Source organism: Pristiophorus japonicus, chromosome 20 (assembly GCF_044704955.1).
Source record: "Pristiophorus japonicus isolate sPriJap1 chromosome 20, sPriJap1.hap1, whole genome shotgun sequence".
NCBI lineage: Eukaryota > Metazoa > Chordata > Chondrichthyes > Pristiophoridae > Pristiophorus > Pristiophorus japonicus.
In genome coordinates, this window is record NC_091996.1 from 53,518,335 (window position 1) to 53,543,152 (window position 24,818).

The following is a 24,818-nucleotide window of genomic DNA, read 5'->3' on the forward strand; positions in this document are numbered from 1 at the left end:
CTGTGAAGATATCACAATTCGTTACAGATTGGAACACTGAATTCCTGTTCAAATGTTTCCAAACAACGATTGAAACTGGAATTAATCGCAAGCTATTAGTACACATTATATCTCTTTAATGAGCACAACAAGCAAAGATTGATGGTTCATCTTTTATTAAAAGCTGTTGGATTTATTTGAAGATGACATAATTACCATGTGTTTGAAATGATAACAAATTGTCTGACAGGATCTCCAGCACCACCCCACAATGTTGCGGCAAGCTTGTATTGTCGTCACTCAATGGGTTCATCAACTCTGCTGTCAGAAGAAATATTAGCTTTTATCTTCTACTGTTTTTTTTTAAAGATTGAAAAATCTCTGTGAAGCATCAAGATTCATAATGTAGGACACGATGAAGGTTGGAACGAGTAGGAGAACAATGGGCCAGAAATCGCGGTCGGAAACTTCCTGTGGGCGAACACTTGCGCTCCGAGGCCTGGATGCGCAGCCTAGTGCAGAAGCTCAAGTATTCCAGGAGCATATGTGCATCCTGGGATCACATGGGCCTGGACACCAATCACAATGCAGTATTCTCCTTCATGCACTGACGTTGGTGCGTCTATTCTCCCAGTGGATTTGCAGGATCTTGCGGAGGCAGCGCTGGTGGTACTCCTCCAGTGTTTGAGATGTCTGCTGTATATAGTCCACATCGCTGAGCCATATAGGAGGACTGGTATCATGACTGCCCTGTAGACCATAAGCTTAGTGCCAAATTTGAGGTCCTGGTCTTCAAACACTCTCTTCCTCAGGCGACCGAAGGCTGCGCTGGCACTCTGGAGGCGGTGTTGGACCTCGTCATTGATATCTGCCCTTGCTGATAGTAGGCTCCCGAGGAAAATGGTCCACGTTCTCCAAGGCCGCGCCGTGGATTTTGATGACCGGAGGGCAATGCGTGTAGTGGGGTCGGGATCAGCTCCGTTGGGCAGGCTACATCGTCCGCATGCCCGACACGAGACTCCCTAAGCAAGCGCTCTACTCGGAGCTCTGACACGGCAAGCGAGCCCCAGGTGGGAAGAGGAAATGTTTCAAGGACACCTTCAAAGCCTCCTTGATAAAGTGCAACAACTCCACCGGCACCTGGGAATCCCTGGTCCAAGACTGCCCAAAGTGGAGGAAGAGCATCCGAGAGGGCGCTGAGCACCTCAAGACTCTTCGCCGAGAGCATGCAGAAACCAAGTGCAGGCAGCGGAAGGAGCGTGCTCCCCACCCAACCTTTCCTTCAATCTCTGTTTGCCCCACCTGTGACAGAGACTTTAATTCCCGCATTGGACTATACAGTCACCTGAGAACTCACTTTTAGGGCTCAAGTTTCGGCCTGAGTTGCTCCTAATTTTTTGGAGCAACTTGTTTAGAATGGAGCATCTTAGAAATTGCAATTCTTGGCATTTAATTTGCTCCAGTTCTAGTGAGTTAGAATAGTTTCATTGTAGAACAGATTTTTTTTTCTCAAAAGGGGGCGTGTCCAGCCACTTACGCCTGTTTTGCAAGTTTCGGCAGTAAAAACTTACTCCAAACTAACTTCGAACGGGGTAAGTGTAGATTTTTGTACGCTCAGAAAAACCTTGCCTACACTTTAGGAATTAGGTGTCGGGAACGAGAGATGGGGCGGGGGGAAGGGAAGTAATTGAATTTTACAAGCATTTAACAGTTGCACTTCTCCAAATAAAGAGCCATCCTGAATAATAAATGATAAATAAAACAAATAAAAAAACATTGAATTTTCCTACATGTTTGAAGCAATAGCAGCAACCTTCCGAGTTGCGAAGAATCAGGAAGGCCGTTCGGTCAAGGGACAGGAGCAGGAGGCGCCAAGCCACACACAGCGACACCGGCAGCAACCTTCCAGCTGCGAAGATTCAGGCCGGCCATTCGGCCAGGGGACAGGAGAGGCATACAAAGCACCGGAAGGGAGAGCCAGCCAGCCAGCCAGCAAGCCAGTTTAAAAGTTTAATTTGTACTTCAAGTATGGGTGCTACATTATCAACATCACAGATTATGCAATGGTTCTCCATCAATTCACTGCATAGGAGAGAATTGATTAGAACTCACCGCAACAGAAATGTCATAGCCCATAGGCTGATGGGCAGGACACCTTACCCACGTCGGCAATATCGAGCCAGGCATTTGTACCTGGACATGACCGAGGCTGATTGTGTCAAAAGGCTGCGATCCGCAGAGAAGTTGTCATTGAGATGTGTGATATGCTGAGAGCAGATTTGCAGCCCAGAAGCAGAACGCCGACTGCCTTGTCTGTTGAAGTGAAGGTAACAGCTGCACTTGCCTTCTATGTCTCAGGATCGTTTCAAGCTACAACTGGAGATGTGAGCTTCATCTCTCAACGTGCAATACATGCCTGTGTTTACTAGGTCACGGCTGCACTGTATACACGGAGGAATGACTTCATCAAGTTCCCAATGACCGGCCAAGCAATGCATGACAGGGCTGTGAGCTTCTCCAGGATTGCTGACTTCCCAAAGGTACAGGGCTGCATTGACTGTACCCACATCGCCTTGCGAGCACCTGTGGAGGATGCTGAGCAGTACAGGAATAGAAAAGATTTCCACTCCATTAATGTGCAGCTCGTGTGTGACAACAAGCAGCACATCATGTCAGTCGATGTGAGATACCCTAGCAGCACCCATGATGCGTTCATTCTATGCGACAGTGTTATATCTGACAGGTTTGAGCAGCAGCCAGAAGGGCAGAGCTGGCTACTGGGAGACAAAGGATACGGCCTCACCACCTGTCTCATGACATCTGTCATGTATGTAACCTTCATGTAACTGTAACCTTCATGTAACAACACTGTACACTGTATACACCCAAGAAATGCACATCTTGACCAAAGGGGGTGAACTTGTGGGAGACACTCCTCGCCTGGTCATCCAGGTATATAAAGGGAGGTCCCACACAGGGTCAGCACTCCTTGGTCCTGTGAATAAAGGTACAGTTCACAGAGTGACCTTGTCTCCAGTATGTGCCTCGTGTTGATTTGCAGTAGATTGTAAGCACACAACATTTGGCGACGAGAAACGGGAATCAACGACCCATGAGAATGGCCATCGGTAGCACAGAGGAACGGTACTGTGTTGATGAGGACTGGGATGATTTCGTTGAGAGGCTCCAGCAGAGCTTTGTCACGAAGGGCTGGCTGGGAGCGGCAGCGGCTGACAAGCGAAGGGTGCATCTCCTGACCAGCTGAGTGTCATGTATTCAACCAGCATTGTAACCCATGTATAATCTGACCTAAGTTGTACACTGTGAGAACAATGACCACAAGGTGGGAGACACTCCTAACCTGGACCTTCAAGTACAAAAGGGGAAGCTCCACCCACCTTCATCACTTGAGTGCTAAGGAATAAAGGACAGGTCACAGACTGACCTTCTCTCAAGCATGGGCCTCGTGTGCATTTATACTGTATAGTAAGGACCTATCACTGAGGACCTAAGACGTACGCGCTGATGAAAGACCTGCTCGCACCCGAGAAGCCGGCAGACAAGACCTTTGAGGAGCTCAGCAAACTGATCGGTGAGCACCTCAAACCGGCGAGCAGTATACCGATACCGTTTCTATACCCACCGACATCGGGAAGGGCAGAGCATACCGGACTTTGTTGCAGACCTTCGGCGCTTGGCAAGCCTCTGTAAGTTCACAGACGCCTGCAGGGGGGAGATGTTGTGGGATTTCTTCATTGAGGGCATTGGTCATGCCGGGATTTTTAGGAAGCTAATTGAGACCAAGGACTTGACCTGGGAAGCAGCGGCATTGATGGCTCAAACCTTCATGGCGGAGGAGGAGGAAACCAAGATCATATACGCGCGCAACTCTGCTCCCAATGTGGCGATGGAGCAGGGAATTAACATAGTAAACGCGACTCAAAACTCCGCAGGCAGGCAAAGGCAATTCGACACCAACCAGGCAGTAACAGACTCTCGGGTGGGTCCTCAACAGAGACAATGCCAGGTCGAATGGACAATTAAACCATCACAAGGGACAATATGTCCTGGGATGGGGCCATTGACACCCACTAACAGAGTGCTCAAGAGTAATCAAAGAGACAATCAGAGAGGAATGCCTGGTAACAGCTCTTATGTTCTCAACAATCTCAGCTCATGCTGGAGGTGCGGGGACAGACATGCTGCAAAAACCTGCAGGTTTCAACAATTTATCTGCAGAAATTGTAACTTCAGTGGACATTTGGCCAGAATGTGCAGGAAGCCCGCAGCAAGGCTGGTTTACGAAGTGGATGAACCACAAGAGGGGTCTGCAAGGCAGGGTTACGCTTGGGACACAGCAATGGACGCTGACGTTCAGCGGGTTCAGGTGGCAAACATCCACAGCTCAGACACAAAGACGCCACCTATGATGATGAGAGTACTGTTAAACGGCATCCTGGTACGCATGGAGCTGGATACAGGAGCCAGCCAGTCACTTATGAGTGTCCAACAATTCGAGAAACTATGGCCACTCAGAGCTAGCAGACCCAAACTAGAACACATTGACACGCAATTACAGACGTATACCAAAGAGATCATCCGGTGCTAGGCAGTGCAATGTTGGTAGTCACACATAATGGATCAGAGAACTGGCTGCCTGGAATTGTCCTGGGAAATGGTCCCGTGCCTTTTGGGGAGGAGCTGGCTAGCCGGGATGAACTGGAAATAGGGGATTGTGCACGCCATTTCATCTGTGGAACGAAGTTCATGCTCATAGGTCCTACAAAAGTTAGAGTCACTATTTCAACCTGGTGTCGGACTTTCATAGGTACCAAAGTAGTGATATGCATCACCCTGGACACCACACCAGTGCACCACAAAGCCAGAGCTATGCCATATGTCATGTGGGAGAAAATTGAGAGTGAGTTGGACAGGTTGCTAAGAGAGGGCATAATTTCGCCCGTTGAATTCAGCGACTGGGCAAGCCCCATCGTCCCTGTCCTAAAAATGGATGGCTCGGTCAGGATTTGTGGCGACTACAAGGCCACCATCAACCGAGTGTCACTACAAGACCAATACCCACTCCCGAGAGCGGAGGATCTTTTTGCCACGCTGGCAGGCGGCAAGCTGTTCACCAAGTTGGACCTCACCTCGACCTACCTGACCCAGGAACTGGCCGAAGAATCCAAGCTACTGACCACCATCACCACGCACAAGGGGCTGTTTGTTTACAACAGGTGTCCGTTTGGCATTTGTTCAGCAGCCGCTATCTTTCAAAGGAACATGGAAAGCCTGCTCAAATCCATCCCCGGAACAATCGTATTTCAGGACGACATCCTTATCACGGGTCGAGACACCGAGGAACACCTCCACAACCTGGAGGAGGTGCTACGCCGACTGGACCGGGTACGCCTGCAACTAAAGAAGTCTAAGTGTGTGTTTTTGGCCCCAGAGGTCGAGTTTTTGGGCAGTAGGGCTGCTGCAGACAGGATCCGGCCTACCGAATCCAAAACGGAGGCGATCTGTCGCGCGCCCAGGCCCGGCAACACATCGGAGTTGCGTTCATTTCTGGAACTATTGAACTATTTCGGGAACTTCCTGCTGAACTTAAGCACATTGTTGGAGCCGCTACACGTGCTCCTGCGTAAGGGTTGCGATTGGTTTTGGGGGGAATGTCAGGAACGGGCTTTCAGTCAGGCGCGGAACCTGCTTTGTTCTAACAAGCTGTTGACTCTGTACAACCCCTGTAAGAAATTGGTTTTGACATGTGATGCATCATCCTATGGGGTTGGGTGCGTGTTGCAGCAGAGTAATGATGAGGGCCAACTCCAACCTGTGGCTTATGCTTCCAGGTCGCTCTCCCAAGCAGAAAGGGGATATGGGATGGTTGAAAAGGAAGCACTCGCATGTGTGTACGGGGTAAAAAAAAAACACCAGTACCTTTTTGGCAGAAGATTCGAGTTAGAAACGGACCACAAGCCATTAACATCCCTGTTGTCAGACAGCAAAGCTGTCGATGCCAATGCGTCAGCTCGCACACTGCGATGGGCTCTCACGCTGGCTGCGTATGACTACACCAGCCAGGCACCGAAAATTGCGCTGACGCGCTCAGCAGGCTTCCACTGGCCACCATTGAGGGGGCAGCGGAGCAAAGTGCTGAGATGGTCATGGCTGTCGATGCCTTCGACAGCGCAGGCTCCCCCATCACAATCCACCAGATCACAATCTGGACCAACAGAGATTCCCTCCTATCCTTGATTAAGAAATGTGTCCTGATTGGGGATTGGGCGCCCGCACATGGAGCATGCCCTGAAGAGGTCAGACTGTTTCACAGACGGATGGATGAACTCTCCATCCAAGCCGACTGCTTAATATGGGGCATCCGGGTAGTCATGCCCCAGAAGGGAAGGGAAGCATTCATCAGGGAACTCAAAAGCGAGCACCCAGGCATTGAGCTAATGAAGGCCTTTGCCCGGTCACATGTATGGTGGTCGGGAATTGATGCAGTTCTGGAACACTGTGTTCACAGGTGCATCATTCGTGTGCCCAGCTGGGCAATGCCCCCAGGGAGGCCCCACTCACCCTGTGGCCCTGGCCCCCCAAGCCATGGTCGCGTATTCACGACTACGCGGGCCCGTTCATGGGGAAAATGTTCCTCATTGTTGTTGATGCGTACTCGAAGTGGATCAAGTGCATCATATTGAATTTGTGCACAACATCCACCACAGTGGAGAGTCTGCGTGCAGTCTTTGCGACCCACGGCTTGCCAGACTTCCTGGTTAGCGACAATGGCCCATGCTTTACTAGCTATGAATTCCGGAAGTTCATGTCAGGTAATGGCATAAAACATATCAGGATGGCACCGTTCAAGCTGGCTTCCAATGGCCAGGCGGAATGTGCAGTCCAAATCATAAAACATGGCATGCTCTGGATTCAAGGACCCTCCCTTTAATGTCGCCTATTGCGCCTTCTGCTGGCCTATAGGTCTCAACCGCATTCGCTCACGGGAGTCCCGACAGCGGAACTACTCATGAAACGTACACTTAAAACTCGGCTGTCTCTCATTCATCCAGTCCTGTCAGATAATGTTGAGGGCAAGCGCCAGTCCCAAAATGAGTGCCATGACCGTAACTCAAAAGGGAGATGTATAGAAATCGATGACCCAGTATTTGTTCTTAATCACGCTTTGGGGCCCAAGTGGCTTGAGGGTACTGTAATTGGTAAAGAGGGGAATAGGTTCATTGTGGTCAGACTTAACAATGAACAGACATGCCGCAAGCATCTGGACCAAGTAAAAAAAAGGAAAATCATGAGATGCTGCCCACACCACTGCCAGTGAACGAGCAACAAGAACTTTCAGCAGCATGCACAGTCCCTGCAACCAGCCCGGACGAGCCGGAATCACCACAGATGACAAAGACGCATGCCAAGGCTCAACAACCAGATCCCCAACTGCGGTGCTCCACGAAAGAGCATTGACCACCTGAAAGACTCAATCTTTGACCCAAAGACATTGGGGGGTGGTGGGGGCGAGGGGGGGGGTGTGATGTCATGTATGTAACCTTCATGTAACTGTAACCTTCATGTAACAACACTGCATACTGTATACAGCTCAGAAATGTACACCTTGACTACAGGGAGTGAACTTGTGGGAGACACTCCTCACCTGGTCATCCAGGTATATAAAGGGAGGTCCCACGCAGGGTCATCACTTCTTGGTCCTGTGAATAAAGGTACAGGTCACAGAGTGACCTTGTCTCCAGTATGTGCCTCGTGTTGATTTGCTGTAGTGTGTAAGGACACAACAATACCCCTACGCGTAACACAGATGAAAGCTGACCATCAATACAACTTGGCACACATTGCGATGCGCAGCATCATAGAGAGGACTATTGGCATCTTGAAACAGCATTTCTGATGCCTGGATATTTCCGGAGGCCACTTGCAATACTCTCCTAAGATTGTCGGTCAGTTCACTGTTGTGTGCTGCATGCTGCATAACTTAACCATCATGAAGCAGCAGGAGCTGGTGGTGGAACCATAAGACCCACATGAGGGGCCAGTGCCTGATGATAGTAATTTGGAAGAGCAGGATGAGGATGATGATGACGATCAGGAAAGCATGCGAGTGCCTGATGCCAGAGCACGAGGTCGGAGGAGGGCCGTCCATCGTGCTCCTTTAACGATTGCTCGAGCCCTGCGCCAGCAGTTCATCCGCGAACGCTTCAATTACTAATGCCTGAGGGCTCCACGACAACTGTTGCTCATGGACATGTTTATTTTTTGGAGTTGTTCCTATGTTGTGTTGTGTTATTGGAAGATGATTTAGTTTTAATGAAAAAATATTTTATTGAAAAGTTAACGTTAGTGTAATAAAATATTTCTTGTATCAAATTTTACTTTTTAACATGACTCTTTAAGATCACTTAAAAACTTTAAGATCACTTATAAACTTGTAAAGTTACAAAAGTTACAAAACAATTTCAATGTGAAAAATCTTACACTCTTGAGATCACTTACACTTCAAGATCACTTTTTAGCTGCAAAATTAAATAAGTTACAAAATGTGAGAGCATTTACACTATAAGGTCACTTAAAAACCCTAAGATCACTTATAAGTTGTAAAGTTACAAAAAATACAAAGCAATTTCAATTTGAAAAATTTTACTGCAGTTACATCAAGAACAAGAACAAAAGCAGCAAAGAAGGGCTGCAACCATGTCTCATCCACATCTCAGTGAATGTTCACTTCTTCATGGGGGTGTCATTTGATTGGCGAGGCTGTGTGCCCTTATTGTAGCAGCTACCTCACCCAGGCCCTCCCTGATGGCCTGTGCCGTCACTTGCATGCCCTCCCTGACGGCATGTGCCGTCACTTGCATGCCCTCGCTGACGTCCTGTGCCATCGTTTGCACTTCCTCGGACATTCCCTCCCTCATTTCCCATGTCATTACTGCTATTTCTCCTGTCAGTACCGTTACCTCTTCACCCACTGCACTGACGCTGCCCACGAGTGATCGGGTAAGGTCATTGGTCTCCACACCCAATGCCACAACCTGAGCCGCATCTGTTGCACACTGCATCTCCTTCTCCTCTGCCTGGGTCTGCCTCGCGGCACTACTCCACTGGGAGCCGCGGGCTGGGACGGTGGGACCCTGGGTGTTCCAAACGGCAGCACTCGAGTGGGAACCGCGGGCTGGGTTGGTGCGGCCCTGGGTCTTGCATCCGACACCACTTGAGTGGGAGCTGTGGGCTGGGATGGTGGGTCAGTGGGTGTAAACTGTTACATTACATCAGCAGCACCACTGAGACCCGCAACGTCGCAATCAAAACCATGGAAGGTCGAACCAGAACCTATGCAAGTGGGAGGTGCAGGCTGGGACGGTGGGGCAGTGGCTGTAAGCTGCTGGATTACACCAGGAACACCACTGGGACCCGCAACGTCGGAATCAAAACCATGGAAGGTGGAAGCAGAACATATACAAGGGGTTGAAACTCTGATGTCCGCTAATGTGGGCTCATAAATATTAAGTTGGAAGGTCTCCCCTGAAGATATTTCAGTCATCGCCTGCAGCCAACCTTGGTCTAGATCGCCGCATCTGGTTCTTCTGGTTCTTGTTCTGGATCTTCAGGATCTTCAGGATTGGCATTGTCATCTTCTGCAAAATATATCAGAACAGTCAAATGTTTCGCAGCATAGGAGGGGGCAGGATGGGTGGCATGAGAACTCTCACACATAGCAGGCCAGGCAGCAGGTTGATTTGAAGGGCCACAATGCATTTTCAGGACTTACCCTCTCCCTTGCGTGTGTGCCCAGCTTGTGCTGTACTGATTGCTTTTCTCCATGTTCGACTCTTCATAGCAGCTACCCTCTGTTCCAAGGGTGTCAGTGGATGCAAATTTGGCGTGCCCCCTCCTGTTCGAGTTCTTTCCCTTTTGTTGTGGGCCAAATACTTCTGCAAAGATTAAAATATAACTTTTTACAGAGTGCGTCTTTCTGCAGGGTGGGACATATACAGATAGTCACATTTACAATTACGATTCCATTGAAAAATGAAAGTATTACTTATCCTAACTACTTGACCAAGGTCGTGCCATTTCTTTTTACACTGGCTTTCAGATCTCCTGGTATGCACCACTGCGCAGTAATCTTCTGCAACTTGGTTCCAGCGTTTCTTCATTTCTTTAGGTGTGTAGGATTGCAAATTTTGTGGGAACCACCCCCCCCCCCCCACCTCCCCACAGTGTTTCGACTCATTAGAAAGGAAATTTAATTTGGAACTATCAACTAAAAGTTTAGGATCCTACTAAAGTGCACATGGAAGAAACTACAAGTTTTAATCGAATTTGTGATTTTACAAGGCAGATTGGGTCCGTGTGGAAAGGGCTGAGAACTAAAGGATAACTACCCTTCAAAGAAACCAGTTTTGGGTATTGAAGCTGTCTGGGGTATTGAAACTAAACAAATTGTCTGGGGAAATGTGTAAATTCGAAAACCCTTCTCCCCGGGAGACATTAACATAGCAACAATCAACCCAGAGATAGTCAGCCATCACTCTGAGCAGGAAACCCATCCAGCGCATACATAATGATAATGGCCCATCCAGCCCGCATGGAAAACCCAGGCCTAGGCAGACACTGCAAATACCAAAGCTAATTTTTCCCGATCAAGAAACAAATTCGAAAGATCGACACATCCGAGACAGGTTACCATTAATGGGCCCGCCAAGATATGACAAAGAGAAATCAAGCCCGCCAAATTATTATTATTATTTGGAGAGGTGAAAGGGTGCAGACCACCGCAGCAGCCTTAACGAGCCTTCCAGAGAGCTTGCTACACAGCTTCTATGCAGCTCTTCTGAGCACCAACATCTCCAGCCTCGACGACACTCCTGGGCCACAATGCCCTGCTATCAAAGAAGGATGAACATCATTACGGCAGAGAAAGCAGTAACTTTGGACATCGCCATCATGGCCGCAACTGACCACAGCCAACGTGGTAACATTGAAAGCACTGCGATCGACCAATTCCAAAATCAAAACTTTTCAAGAAGAAACCGAAGATTCAAAAGTTTCCACTCTACAATCTGTTCCTAGCTACCAAAGGAGGATTACGACCTTGAATCACTGGTCAGTAACACTCCAATGGAGTACCAAGAGTATGTGAGGGCAAACCTCGCAACCTTTGCCACTCACAAACACGACTTCGGGAGGATAAACGGGGTCGAGGTTAGCATAGATGGGGACCCCATGACCCGACCGCAGAAACAGTACAACTTCCCCAGGGAGGCGGAGGCAGACATGGAAACAGCCTTGGGTTCTTTGGAGACCAATAGCCACCCATGTGAACTCTCCATTGTGGCCAGTTAAGAAACCGGACAACTCGTGGAGAGCCACGGTGGACTATCGAGTACTCAACCGTAACATCCCCGCCTGTGCACCCATGGTTGCTGCCGTCGCCGACCTCATTGGAAGTATTCCAGCCTCCGTGACCACCTTCACGGTGCTGGATATTTCCAACGGGTTTTGTTCTATCCCTTTACGAAGAGATGACCAGTAGAATGTTTGCTTTTACCTTTAAAGGCCAGCAATACACTTGTAACTGTCTCCCTCAGGGCTTCCACAACAGCCCCAGTATTTTCCACAGTGTATGGCCAACTGTTTAAAGAGTTTCAGCAGACCCCAGCAATTAATAAAGTATGTGGACGACCTGCTCCTATTCAGCCCACTGCTGGCTGAACTGCTGGAGCTGCTGAAAGAAGAAGGGTTTAAAGTGAATCCCAAGAAAGCACAGATCGGCCTGAAGGAAGTAAAATTCCTGGGCCTAGCTGTGCGCGCTGGGGAAAGGGCCATTGACAAAGCCAGAAGGGAAGCATTGCTGAAGTTACCAGCCCCCAACACAGTAATAGGAGTAAGATCTTTTCTAGGGCTAACTGGGTACTGCAGAGATTTCACTGAGGATTATACAGCAACAGCAGCCCCTCTGCTCCAACTCCTACACAAGGGAGTGGAGTGGGATTGGGACAAAAGTTGCGAGGCAGCATTTATCCAGCTCAAGAAAGACCTGCAGACCGTGCCAGCTCTAGGGGCTATCAATGGAGAAAAGAGTTCTTCCTGGAGGTAGCAGCCAGCGGGGACAGTCTGAGCGCAGTACTGCTCCAGGAGTGGCATGGCCGGCTGAGACCAGTGGTCTACTCCTCCAGGATACTCACGGACGTGGAGAAGGGAAACTCCAATTGTGAGCGGCACCTCCTAGCCACTCAGTCGGCTGTGAAAAGATCACTGATCTTCACATGGGGGGGTGCCCTATCACACTCCTTACCCACCATACGCCCACCCAAATGCTCCTGGATGAGAGAATCAAGGACAGGACAGTGAGCAAAGCTCGCATTGCTTGCTGGACCCTACTCCTCTCTCAGATGGACCTAAGGGTAAAGGGTCTCTGTGAGCCGAGGCTCGGAGCCAACATGATCTATCCAGGGACAGCCCACCGGTGCTCCATAGAAGGGGTATGGGAAATTAACATAGGCTTTCGGGCCAGGTTACACCCCACAGGCCGAGAGATCTATGTGGACGGTTGAAGTACGGTATCTGCAGGCGAACAACTCATAGGTTGCGGAGTGTATGACCCAGAGGCAGGCATTGCCCTGTCGATTAAACTTCCTAGTACTATGAGTGCCCAGCACACTGAACTGTATGTGGTCACACACCCCGAAGAATTCCCTACCCCATACACGATTTACTCGGACAGTATGTTCACGTGCAATTCGTGTACGGAGTACGTGGCTATCTGGTCCCGTCGCGGAGACACGATTGCAGACGGGAGACCCCTGGCAATTAAGCCTTTACTGGAAAAGATCATGGCAGCTGTGGGGGAGGAAGGGAAGGTCTATATACATAAAGTGAAGGCACATTCCACCACTGAACCTCATAGCGAGGGAAACCAGCAGGCTGACAAGTTGGCCAAGCAAGATGCCCGCACGGGCAAGCTCTGGGATGCGTACAACCCAGGCCCCATTGCAGTAGTCAGGGGCAGGATTGGGATGACAGGGAGGGCAGGGGTAGCATTGCCCCCGGACCTGAAAACGGTTCAGACCCAAGACCCCGTCCTCAAAACTGTCCTAAACACACGAGCTAAAGGGGAAAAGGTAGACGGCCCGTACGGCACCGCAGCGATTGCCATTAAAGAAGGCATGCTGTTCAGGTGGGTGCAATGGGTGGTACCGCAACAACACCAGCGAGAATTCCAGGAGCAGGACAGCCCCGGACCTAAGACCACTTGGCAACGGGTGGAACAGGCAGGGTGGTGGCCAGGACTCAGGGAAGATGTCCGCGAGTTCTGTGCCAGCTGTCTGGTGTGCGCTGCCAACAACCCTGACCCCCAGAAAAGGAAGGTGTCTATGGGACCTATCAGGAGTGTAGAGGGACCCTGGCAGTCAATCCAGGTCGATTACATCGGACCCCTACCTACTGCTCAGAGATGCTACAAGTATTGCCTAGTGTTGGTGGATGTATTCACCAAATGGGTGGAAGCCTTCCCATGCCGAACAACCACTGCTCTGGGAACAGCTAAGATCCTGGTCAGGGAGGTGTTCTCCCGATGGGGAGTATCCCAGTATGTGGAGTCCGAACAAGGGAATCTTTTCACCGGGCAGGTGATGCAGGAGACCCTTAGGTGCTCGGCATCGAGGGGAAATGGCATGTCGCCCACAGCCTGCAGTCATCTGGGCCTGTGGAGCATTTAAACTGCACTATCAAAGAAAGGTTATGTAAGGAGATGGGGACTCACCCAAGAAGTGCGTGGATGTCCTACCACTGGTCCTTATGGGGATCCGTGCCAGCCAGTCAAAGAGCACGGGGTACTCCCCGTATGAGCTCATGATCGGCAGAGCCATTTGAAATCCTACCCATGTATTAGCCCTGGTACTGACGGAAGGCCAGCTTAGGGAAGCAAGCCGGGACAGCTTTGACAGGAATCTGTTTGAACACCTTAAATAGATTCACTGGCAGGCTGCTAACAACATGGGAAAACAGCATCAGAGCAACCGAATGCTGCTAGAACCCCGCAAACACCACGAATGGGAGGTAGGGGACCAGGTCATGGTATGGAACTACGCTTGAGTTAGGGTTTTCGAGGCACTGTACATGGTGTCATACTACATTGTCGATAAGGCAAGTCCCATGGTCTATGCCGTAAAAATGCCCCGCCGTACAAAGTGGTTCCACATAAACCAATGCAAACTTTTCAACCCAGGGGCAGCAGCTAAATGTAAGGGACAGCCAGGAACAGTGAACCGTGCTAAAGGCAGGGATCCTCAGCCAGCAGCCCCCAACTGTGGAAGTCCCACAAGGGATGTGGCAGACCCACAGACCGTACCTAGAGGGGTGGTGGATTGTGTTACTGGAGGAGCTATTCCCCCAATCATTTGGGACTCGGACGCACCCCCAGTAGCCAGAACCCTGAGAAGGACTCTCCGCACACCATAGCCTAAGACACAGTGGTCACCAGCGCCCCAATTTAAGTGGTTCAGTCCCGGGAAAGGGACCAGCCTCAAAGGAGTACCTAAGATCAGGGACCAGCCTGTGAGCAGGGACCCCCAGTCGGTAGCCCCAGAAGACGAGGGACCCCCGGAAGAGATAGTGGTGGACCAGCCACCAGTTGGGAGCACCCAACCTGCAGCCCTCGACTCTGTAGAATCTTCAGGTAACGAAATGAACCGCGCCGCCACCCCCAAAGGGGCGGTGTGCTGCAGCACCGGAGGGGACGTTCCCTCGATAGTGTGGGACCCAGACCCACCTCCGGTCTACATGTCGACCTACTACCGGCCCCGCTGGAAAACCAGAGGTCAAAGAATAAAGCAGAAGAATAGGAGTTAACCTGGCCACCCGGAGATGGGTGGCAGATGTACATAAATAGGACAATATGAATCTAGCGTAGCATAGGATGAGTGTAAGGTTTTTATTTTTTGGGTCACCACGACCGAATGAAGAGTGATTTCAGGTCACCATGACCGTAAAAAAAGCACGCATATGGAAGTAGTGAAATTAGTAAAATAGTAAAAAAGTTAGACAAATATGAAATGAAAGAGTTTCAGCCGACAGCCAGTGTCCAACTCGTGATATGTGCCTGGTAGTATTTGGAGGAAGATGTGTTAGAGCCCATTTTGGGGTAGGAGAAGAATCCAACTGTGCAGCTATTAGAAGAGGCACAGACCTGGTAATACCCAGAGGTAATGAGAAGAATCCAACTGTGCAGCTATTAGAAGAGGCACAGACCTGGTAATACCCAGAAGTAATGAGAAGAATCCACCTGTGCAGCTATTAGAAGAGGCACAGACCTGGTAATACCCAGAAGTAATGAGAAGAATCCACCTGTGCAGCTATTAGAAGAGGCAGAGGCCGTGTAGCATCCGGGAGTAGGAAGAATCTACCAGTACAGCTATTAAAGGAAGCACCGGGAATAGTTCTTGGGACAAGGAAAAGACCCCACCTTGAAGGCAGTAAAAGAGGCACTACAAGAACGAAAAGAGACAAAAGTTAAAAACAGACATAAGTTCCGACAGGAATTGGAAAAGACAGCCAGTTGATTAAAGACTTTATTGTGTTTCTGAGAAGAAATGAGCCCAAATTGGAACTCGATCACGTTTTGTCAAGCCAGAGAGCTTTTCTCAGGGAAGGGAAGGTGGTCGGGATAGATGTGGTCTAATTCCACGCGCTACTCCAGCCAGGAAGGGTTTACCTATGGGGAGGCTTCCGTTCCATGCCCCAGGATACGAGTCGTTGCTGCGCGAGTCAGTGTCACAGAAGGAAAACGTGTATGTTTGACGTGTAAAGAAAAGATTCCCCTGGGTAGATGGTGGTGGCTCAGGAAGCTGAGCAAGGACACGGGGGTCCAAGAATCTGACTGGGAAAGACTCGGTAATGATACGTACCGTATCATCACGGGAACACGGGGAGGAGTAAAGGTGTATTGGAATAAGTGGTGGGAAATTTACGTCTACATGTGGGGCTCAGAGAAGGTCTGTCCCGCAGGCATAGCAATCACCTTCACCAGGCAATGGCAAGATGACAGAGAAGGGATGGAGTGGGATTCCAGCCCACACGCGTGTGCGGTCCCACACTCCTCACTCCCAATTAACACCACCGAACTCATAGCACGCATTAAGAAACCCCTGCCCACGACTCCGCCAATGCGAACAATAATAGAAAGGTGTCCTACCATCACCAAGGGACCAGGGAACGGATTAGTATTGGTACCGACCAAAAAGGTGTTATATCAGGGGATACACTATGCAGTAGCTTCAGTTACTTTAAACCTTACCGAGGTGCACTAACCTGCATGGAGCCCGAAGGAAACAGAACAGCTATACCAGGCCCTATTTAGAGAAATGTTCAAGAAATTTTATGAGTTAGACTTTGGCAATGTAGACAAAGCAGATTTATACAACCTACATATACAACCTACACGCTAGGGACACCATGGGCACTGTACTGTCTCTGCACTTTGTTGCAAACTCACACGAGGCATATATATATCAGACACGGTCACTCTGTGACCTTCACTTTATTCCCAGGACCAAGGAGTGCTGACCCTGGGTGGGACCTCCCCTTTTATACCTGGACGCCCAGATGAGGAGTGTTTCCTGCAAGCTCACCCCCTGTGGTCAGGGTGTGCATTTCAAGGGTATAGGTACAGTGTGCATGAGTTACAGTTACATAACTATTGTCATTGCAAGATGGTGAAATACATGACATCACCTCCCCCCTTGAGTCTTTTAGTTTCAGAGGTTAAGTCTATCAGGTGGTCGACGCTCTCTCGTGGAGCGCCGCAGTTGTGGCTCTGGTGGCTGAGCCTCAGCATGCGTCTCTGTCACTTGAGGTGATTCCGGCATGTCCGGGCTGGCTGCAGGGACTGTGCATGCTGAGGGCTGTCTTTGTTGCTCGTACGCTGGCAGTGGTGTGGATGCTATCTCATCATGCTCTTCTTCCGGTTCCTCCATGTCTTTACCTTGTCCAAGTGTTTGCAGCATATCTGCCCATTGTTTAGTCTGACCATCAAGATCCTATTTCCTTCTTTGCCAATTACGGTGCCCTCAAGCCATTTGGGACTGGCGCTTGCCCTCAACAATGTCTGCCAGGTCTGGGTGAATGAGGGACAGCCGCGTCTTCAGTGTGCGTTTCATGAGGAGTTCTGTGAGCGAGTGCGGCCGGGACCTGTAGGCCAGTAGGAGGCGCAATAGGGAGGGTCCTTGGATGCGTAGCATGCCCTGCTTTATGACTTGGACCGCCCGTTCCGCCTGGCCATTGGAAGTCGGCTTGAACGGCGCTGTCTGGACGTGCTTGATCCCATTGCCCGACATAAACTCCTGGAATTCATGGCTGGTAAAACACGGGCCATTGTCGCTGACTAGGATGTCTGGCAAGCCGTGGGTCGCGAAAACTGTATGCAGACTCTCCACTGATGGATGTCATGCACGAGTTCAATATGATGCACTCGATCCACTTTGAGTATGCATCGATTACGATCAGGAACATTTTCCCCATGAACGGGCCCGCATAGTCTACGTGAATACGTGACCATGGCCTGGTGGGCCAGGGCCACGGGCTGAGTGGAGCCTCCCTGGGGGCATTGCCCAGCTGGGCATACGTCATGCACCTGTGAACCCAGTGTTCCAGGTCTGAGTCAATCCCCGGCCACCATACATGCGACCGGGCAATGGCCTTCATTAACACGATGCCAGGGTGCTCGCTGTGGAGTTCCCTGATTGATGCTTCCCTTCCTTTCTGGGGCATGACTACCTGGCTGCCCAATAACAAGCAGTCGGCTTGGATGGAGAGTTCATCCATCCGTCTCTGAAACGGCCTGACTTCCTCGGGGCATGCCCTGTGTGCGGGCGCCCAATTTCCAGTCAAGGCACATTTCTTTATCATGGATAGGAGGGGGTCCCTGTTAGTCCAGAGTTTGATCTGTCGGGCTGTGATGGGGGAGCCCGCAGTGTCAAAAGCCTCAACAGCCATGACCATCTCGGCACTCTGCTCGCACGCCCCCTCGGTGGTGACCAGTGGGAGCCTGCTGAGTGAGTCAGTGCAATTTTCGGTGCCTGGCCGGTGCCGTATGGTGTAGTCATAGGCAGCCAGCGTGAGGGCCCATCGCTGTATGCGAGCTGACGCGTTAGCGTTGACAGCCTTGCTGTCGGACAACAGGGATGTTAACGGCTTGTGGTCCGTCTCTAGCTCGAAATGTCTACCGAAAAGGTATTAATGTATCTTTTTCACACCGTACACACACGCGAGTGCCTCCTTCTCGACCATGCCGTATCCATGCTCTGCCTGGGAGAGCGACCTGGAGGTGTAAGCCACCGGTTGGAGTCGGCCGTCATCGTTACCCTGCTGCAACACACACCCAACCCCGTAGGATGCCGCAACGCATGTTAAAACCAGTTTTTTACAGGGGTCATACAAAGTCAACAGTTTGTTGGAACACAGCAGGTTCCTCACCTTATTGAAAGCCCGTTCTTGACAATCCCCCCAAAACCATTCACAACCTCTACGGAGGAGCATGTGTAATGGCTCCAACAATGTGCTTAAGTTCGGCAGAAAGTTCCCAAAATAGTTCAAAAGTCCCAGAAATGATCGCAACTCCGATGTGTTGCCGGGCCTGGGCGCCGGCGAATCACCTCAGTTTTTGATTCAGTGGGCCGGATCCCATCTGCAGCAACCCTCCTGCCCAGGAACTCGACCTCTGGGGCCAAAAACACGCACTTGGCCTTTTTCAGCTGCAAGCCTACCCGATCCAATCGGCGTAGCACCTCCTCCAGGTTGCGGAGGTGTTCCTCGGTGTCTCGACCCGTTATAAGGTTGTCGTCTTGGAACACGATCGTTCCAGGGATGGACTTGAGCAAACTTTCCATGCTTCGCTGAAAGATAGCCGCTGCCGAACGAATGCCAAACGGGCACCTATTGTAAACAAATAATCCTTTGTGTGTCGTGATGGTGGTCAGAAGCTTGGACTCTTCCGCCAGTTCCTGAGTTATGTAGGTCAAAGTGAGATCCAGCTTCGTAAACAGCTTTCCACCTGCCAGCGTGGCAAAGAGGCCTTCCTCTCTCGGAAGCGGGTATTGGTCTTGCACTCGGTTGATGGTGGCTTTGTAGTCACCACAAATCCGAACCGAGCCATCTGCTTTTAGGACGGGAACGATAGGACTTGCCCAGTTGCTGAATTCAACGGCCGAAATTATGCCCTCTCTGAGCAGCCTGTCCTGTTCACTTTCAATTTTCTCACGCATCACATACGGCACCACTCTGGCTTTGTGGTGCACTGGTCTGGCGTCCGGAGTGATGTGTATCACTACTTTGGTGCCCTTGAACGTTCTGACACTGGATTGAAAGAGTTACTCGAATTTTTGCAATACCTGCGAGCATGAACTTCACTCCACGGATGAACTGGCGTGCACATCCCCCCATTTCCAATTCATCTCAGCTAGCCAACTCCTCTCCAAAAACACGGGGCCATTTCCCGGAACAATCCAGAGTGGCAGCCGGTTCTGTAATCCATTATGCGTTACCACCAAGTTTGCACTGCCCAGCACTGGGATGATCTCTTTGGTGTACATATGTAGCTGCATCTCAATGCGCTCCAGTTTGGGCCTGCTAGCTCTGTGTGGCCATAGTCTCTCAAATTGTTGGGTGCTCATGAGTGACTGGCTAGTTCCCGTATCCAGCTCCATGTGTACCGGGATGCCATTCAGTAAGACTTTCATCATAATGGGTGGCGTTTTAGTGCATGAGCTGTGGACGTCAGCCATATGAACTCTCTGAACTTCAGCATCCATGGTTGTTCCCCATGCCTCATCCTGCATTACAGACCCCTCGTCTGGTTCCTCTGTCTCGCAGACTAGCCTCGCTACTGCCTTTTTGCACATCCTGGCCAAGTGTCCACTGACATTACAAATCCTACAGGTATAAAGCTGGAACCTGCAGCTTTTGGCAGTGTGTCTACCCCCACACCTCCAACATGAGCTGAGAATGCTGTTAACAAAAGGACTATTCCCAAGCATTCCTCTCTGATGGCACATTTGACTGTTTCTAAGCACTCTGATGGAGGGTGTTAATGGTCCCATCATGGGATGCATTGTTCCTCGTGATGGCATGAATTGCCGATCGCCTTTTCATTGTCCCTGTTGCAGGCCCACCCTGGAGCTTGTTGCTGCCTGGGTGGTTTTGAATTGCCCTTGCCTGCCTGCCTGAGCGGTGTCGAATTGCCCTTGCTTGCCTGCGGGATTCTGTATCACTTTTACAACATTAACTCCTTGGTTAAAACCAGGACTGCGTGCGTAAATTAGCTTCGTCTCCTCTTCCTCTGCCATAAAGGTCTGAGCTATCAACGCCGCCCCTTCTAAAGTCAGGTCCTTGGTCTTTATGAGCTTCTTGAAAATGCTGGCATGATTAATGCCCTCGATGAAAAAGTCCCTTAACATCTCCCCCCTGCAGGCATCAGAGAACTTACGGAGATTGGCCAAACGCTGCCGTTCCGCCACGAAGTCCGAGACGTTTTGACCCTCCCGACGCCGGTGAGAGTAGAACCGGTGCCGGGCCATGTGTATGCTACTTGCCGGCTTGAGATGCTCACTGATCAGCTGGCTGAGCTCTTCGAAAGACTTGTCCGCTGGCTTTTGGGGTGTGAGCAGGTCTTTCATCAGCGCATACGTCTGTAGACCACAGCTGGTCAATGGATGCGCCCTCCGCTTGTCAGCCGCTGCCTCTTCCAGCCAGTCCTTTGTGACAAAGCTCTGCTGGAGTACTTCCACAAAGTCGTCCCAGTCCTCACCCATATAGTAGCGTTCCTCTGTGCCACCGGTGGCCATGCTCGTGGTTGGGTGATTCCCGTTTCTCGTCGCCAGATGTAGTGTCTCTGCACCTTGTTACAAACTCACATGAGGCATGTATATATCAGACACAGTCACCCTGTGACCTTCACTTTATTCCCAGGACCAAGGAGTGCTGACCCTGGGTGGGATCTCCCCTTTTATACCTGGAAACCCAGGTGAGGAGTGTCTCCTGCAAGCTCACCCCCTGTGGTCAGGGTGTGCATGTCAAGGGTACAGATACAATGTGCATGAGTTACAGTACATAACTATTATCATTGCAAGATGGTGAAAAACATGACAGGCACGGGGAGACCTAGAAGGGGAACCTTGAACGACATTTTTACTGCATATAATAATGGATCCTCTGTGATAAATAGCCTGGACGATATAGAACTGCAGACGCAGATAAATGGTCGAAAGAACCAACTAAGAAAGATCCTGAAAGAGGAAAACACAGTAGTAAGCTCAGAGCTACATGAGGACCAAGCTATGATGGTCCATTTAAAAGAGATTGTTGCTAAGCTGGAAAAACATGCACAAACAGTGAATGCACTCATACGGGAGGATAGAAATGCTTCAGACCAGGCTGCACAGAATGAGGTGTGTGTGCTGTATGTGGCATGGTTGTTGGGCGAGGGTCGCAGCAACCTGGAGGATTTAAAACAAGGTTTAGTCCCCTCCTGGATCAGCAACAGGCACCTCGCAGCCCTCCACCCATATAGTAATTCACTAAGCCCGTGCCAGTTCCACCTAGTTTCGGAGGCCTACCCTGTCCCAGTGGTTTGCGGGCATTCTAATCACACCATCATGGGGATAGTACTAAGGATGCTGGTCATGGGTGGGACAGCCCGACCAACACCAGAATAGAGGCTGGAGAACATTGGAGTCATTCAAGGAGGTGCGCACGTTCGTTTCACAGCAATCCCACCATATGTCATAAAGTGGGAGCACGCTATGATGGGTACTGACCTCTCCGGGTGCTGGAGCCAGGCTGTGTCCCCAACACTTGAACGCCTAATCTAAACCACAGTGTGGGTTTAAAGCTGCTGGCGCACAGCCTATCAACGGTACCATGGAAGTAATGGCACAAGACCATGTCCCTCCACAGGTAGCATACATAGGGGGTGGGACATGCTGTATCACCACTACCAGCATGGACAACACTTCTAGTGTCCGGTAAATGATAGCTGTTTCTCTTTTAAACCTGAGGCAGAAGTTCAAGTGGCCTAGGAACGGATTGTCCCCATTCCCGAACCCTCCACTGTTCACCACACTATGAGTGAAAACATCATCAATCTGCAGGAGTACATTGTACATTTTGGCTATGAAATTGCCCCTCTACCCGAACATCTTACCGCTCTGCTAGAAGCTATAGTAATCTCACAAAAACATTTCTATACTCTAGAATAGAAAACAATTGAGATAGGGAGAAAAGTTCTAGAGGTCACAATTCCACCTTGGTGGGACATTTTCAGGAGTATAGAAGTTCCTGCCGGGATCAGAATAGCTTCCCACGTTTTGGTTGTCTGCCAACTCACGATTATTCTTTACTTATGGTGTCTCACTTGCCAAGTTAAATGCAGAGACCGTCAGGTCAGGCACCAAAGGGTGCTGTACGCTCCCTGGCCAAATTTGGGGATCGCACAGGGAGGGGTAACACGATGTTTGATTTGTTTCAATTTTTACCTGCTGTAAAAACGCTTTTATTTTCTGTAAAATCAGGGTAATGGAGGGGGATCAGACCCCATCTATGCTGTAACATAATTGGAATGACTGTATTTGCCTGTGAACTGCATTGCATTTCAAAGGGGGTATGTACATTTAAGTTTAGTTAGGTAAATACAGGGGAAGGTTGACTCTCGGGAATCAGGAATTTTGCTCACCTAGCATGACACTCTAGCATGTAGAGTATCACAGGGGGGAATGTAGGATTGAAAAATTCCTGGGAAACCCCCTCACCACCGCCCCCCCCCAACCCCCAGCCAATTTTTGGACTCATTGGAAAGGAAATTTAATTTTGAACTATCAAGCAGAAAGTTTGGAATCCTAAAGCGCACATGGAAGAAACTACGAGTTTTAATTGAATTTGGGATTTTACAAGGCAGATTGGGTCCGTGTGGAAAAGGCTGAGAACTAAAGAATAACTATGCTTCAAAGAAACCAGTTTTGGGTATTGAAGCTGTCTGGGGTATTGAAACTAAACAAATTGTCTGGAGAATTGTGTAACCTCAAAAACCCTTCTTCCCGGGAGACATTAACATAGCAACAATCAACCCAGAGATAGCCAGCCATCACTCTGAGCAGAAAACCCATCCAGCGCATACATAATGATAATGGCCCATCCAGCCTGCATGGAAAACCCAGGTCTAGGCAGACACTGCAAATACCAAAGCTAATTTTTCCCGATCAAGAAACAAATTCGAAAGATCAACACATCTGAGACAGGTTACCATTAATGGGCCCGCCAAGATATGACAAAGAGAAATCAAGCCCGCCAAAATTAAATCGTAGAATCGGGGCTGATTTGGCACGCAGATTAGAACAGCTCCCAAAGTATAACTGGGGCCCTGATTTAAACAAAATTATTATTATTTGGAGAGGAGAAAGGGTGCAGACCGCTGCAGCAGCCTTAACAAGCCTTCCAGAGAGCTTGCTACACAGCCTTCTATGCAGCTCTTTTGAGCACCAACATCTCCAGCCACGATAAAACTCCTAGGCCACACTGCCCTGCTATCGAAGAAGAAGGATGAACATCATCACGGCAGAGAAAGCAGTTCCCAGTAACTTTGGACATTGCCATCGCTGCCGCAACTGACCACAGCCAACGTGGTAAGATTGAAAACATCGCGATAGACCAATTCCAAAATCAAAACTCCTCAAGAAGAAACCGAAGGTTCAAAAGTTTCCACTCTACAATCTGTTCCCAGCTACCAACAGGTGAAACATTATCTAAAGAGACTTTAAAACCTACTGCTGACGGAAGAAAGTGGGTACTCACCCCATAAGTCCAATACGTACCTACCGCATCAGCGGACACCACCCAACTGAAGACTACGCAGTAAAAAATCTTCTACGACGTTCAGAGTACGGCAAGCAGAACCTACAGAGTCCACGAACTCCGAAATCGTGAACCACTGCCAACTGATAATAAAGGATTGGTGAGTATAGTCCTTGTTTGCCCTGGAGTTTAACCTAGTCAGGGTTAGGGAAGGTGGGAGGTGTACTATTTTCTATAACCCCTTTGAATGTGTGATGAAGTGTTCTTTATTCTAGTCATTACAAGCTTGACATTGTACTTTCTTGTCCTTAATAAAATCGAAGTTCCTTGTACCGAAACCGGTTGTCTCTTGCACTTTGTCACATCTCCAAAAAAATCCAAAGTCTCGAACCCAGGGAATGGGAGCAATTCAAATTGCTCAGAAGGTAAGAGGTGAACTTGACCCCCAAGATCATCCCCTATAGGTGGCACTTTTATGCGACCTTTGTTGCTGGTATCCAGCTCCTGCCATCTCTGCTCAATGATGTTAACTAATGTCTTCACTTCCTCATGCAAGAAATTCTTTGTTCTTGGTGGACGTTGTTCCATTGCTGTATTCAATTGACAATCTGATTTTTCTTAGCATGCACCTATGCAGCACATGTTCTGGAAGTTTAGCAACAAAAAGCAACACTCACTGATTTCAGCAGGTGATTTCTTCAACAGTGCTGCTAAAAGCACTCTTTCAGGCACAAAAAAATCAGCAAAATTCAATCACAAGCCTGTCCACAGCTCCACAAAACAAAACAGCACTTTTCCTGATGTACCTTTAAAAATGGCCAAATGCCAATGTTTGTATCACACTGCCATGCGCGCATGCTCGAGCGCGCATGCGCAGGGCTGCCAGCACAACATCGGCTTCTGTGAGCTAGCCCCACCCCTCTGCCAGCAGAGAATCGGCGCCACGCTTTGACCCTGTCCCCCACAGATGCTTC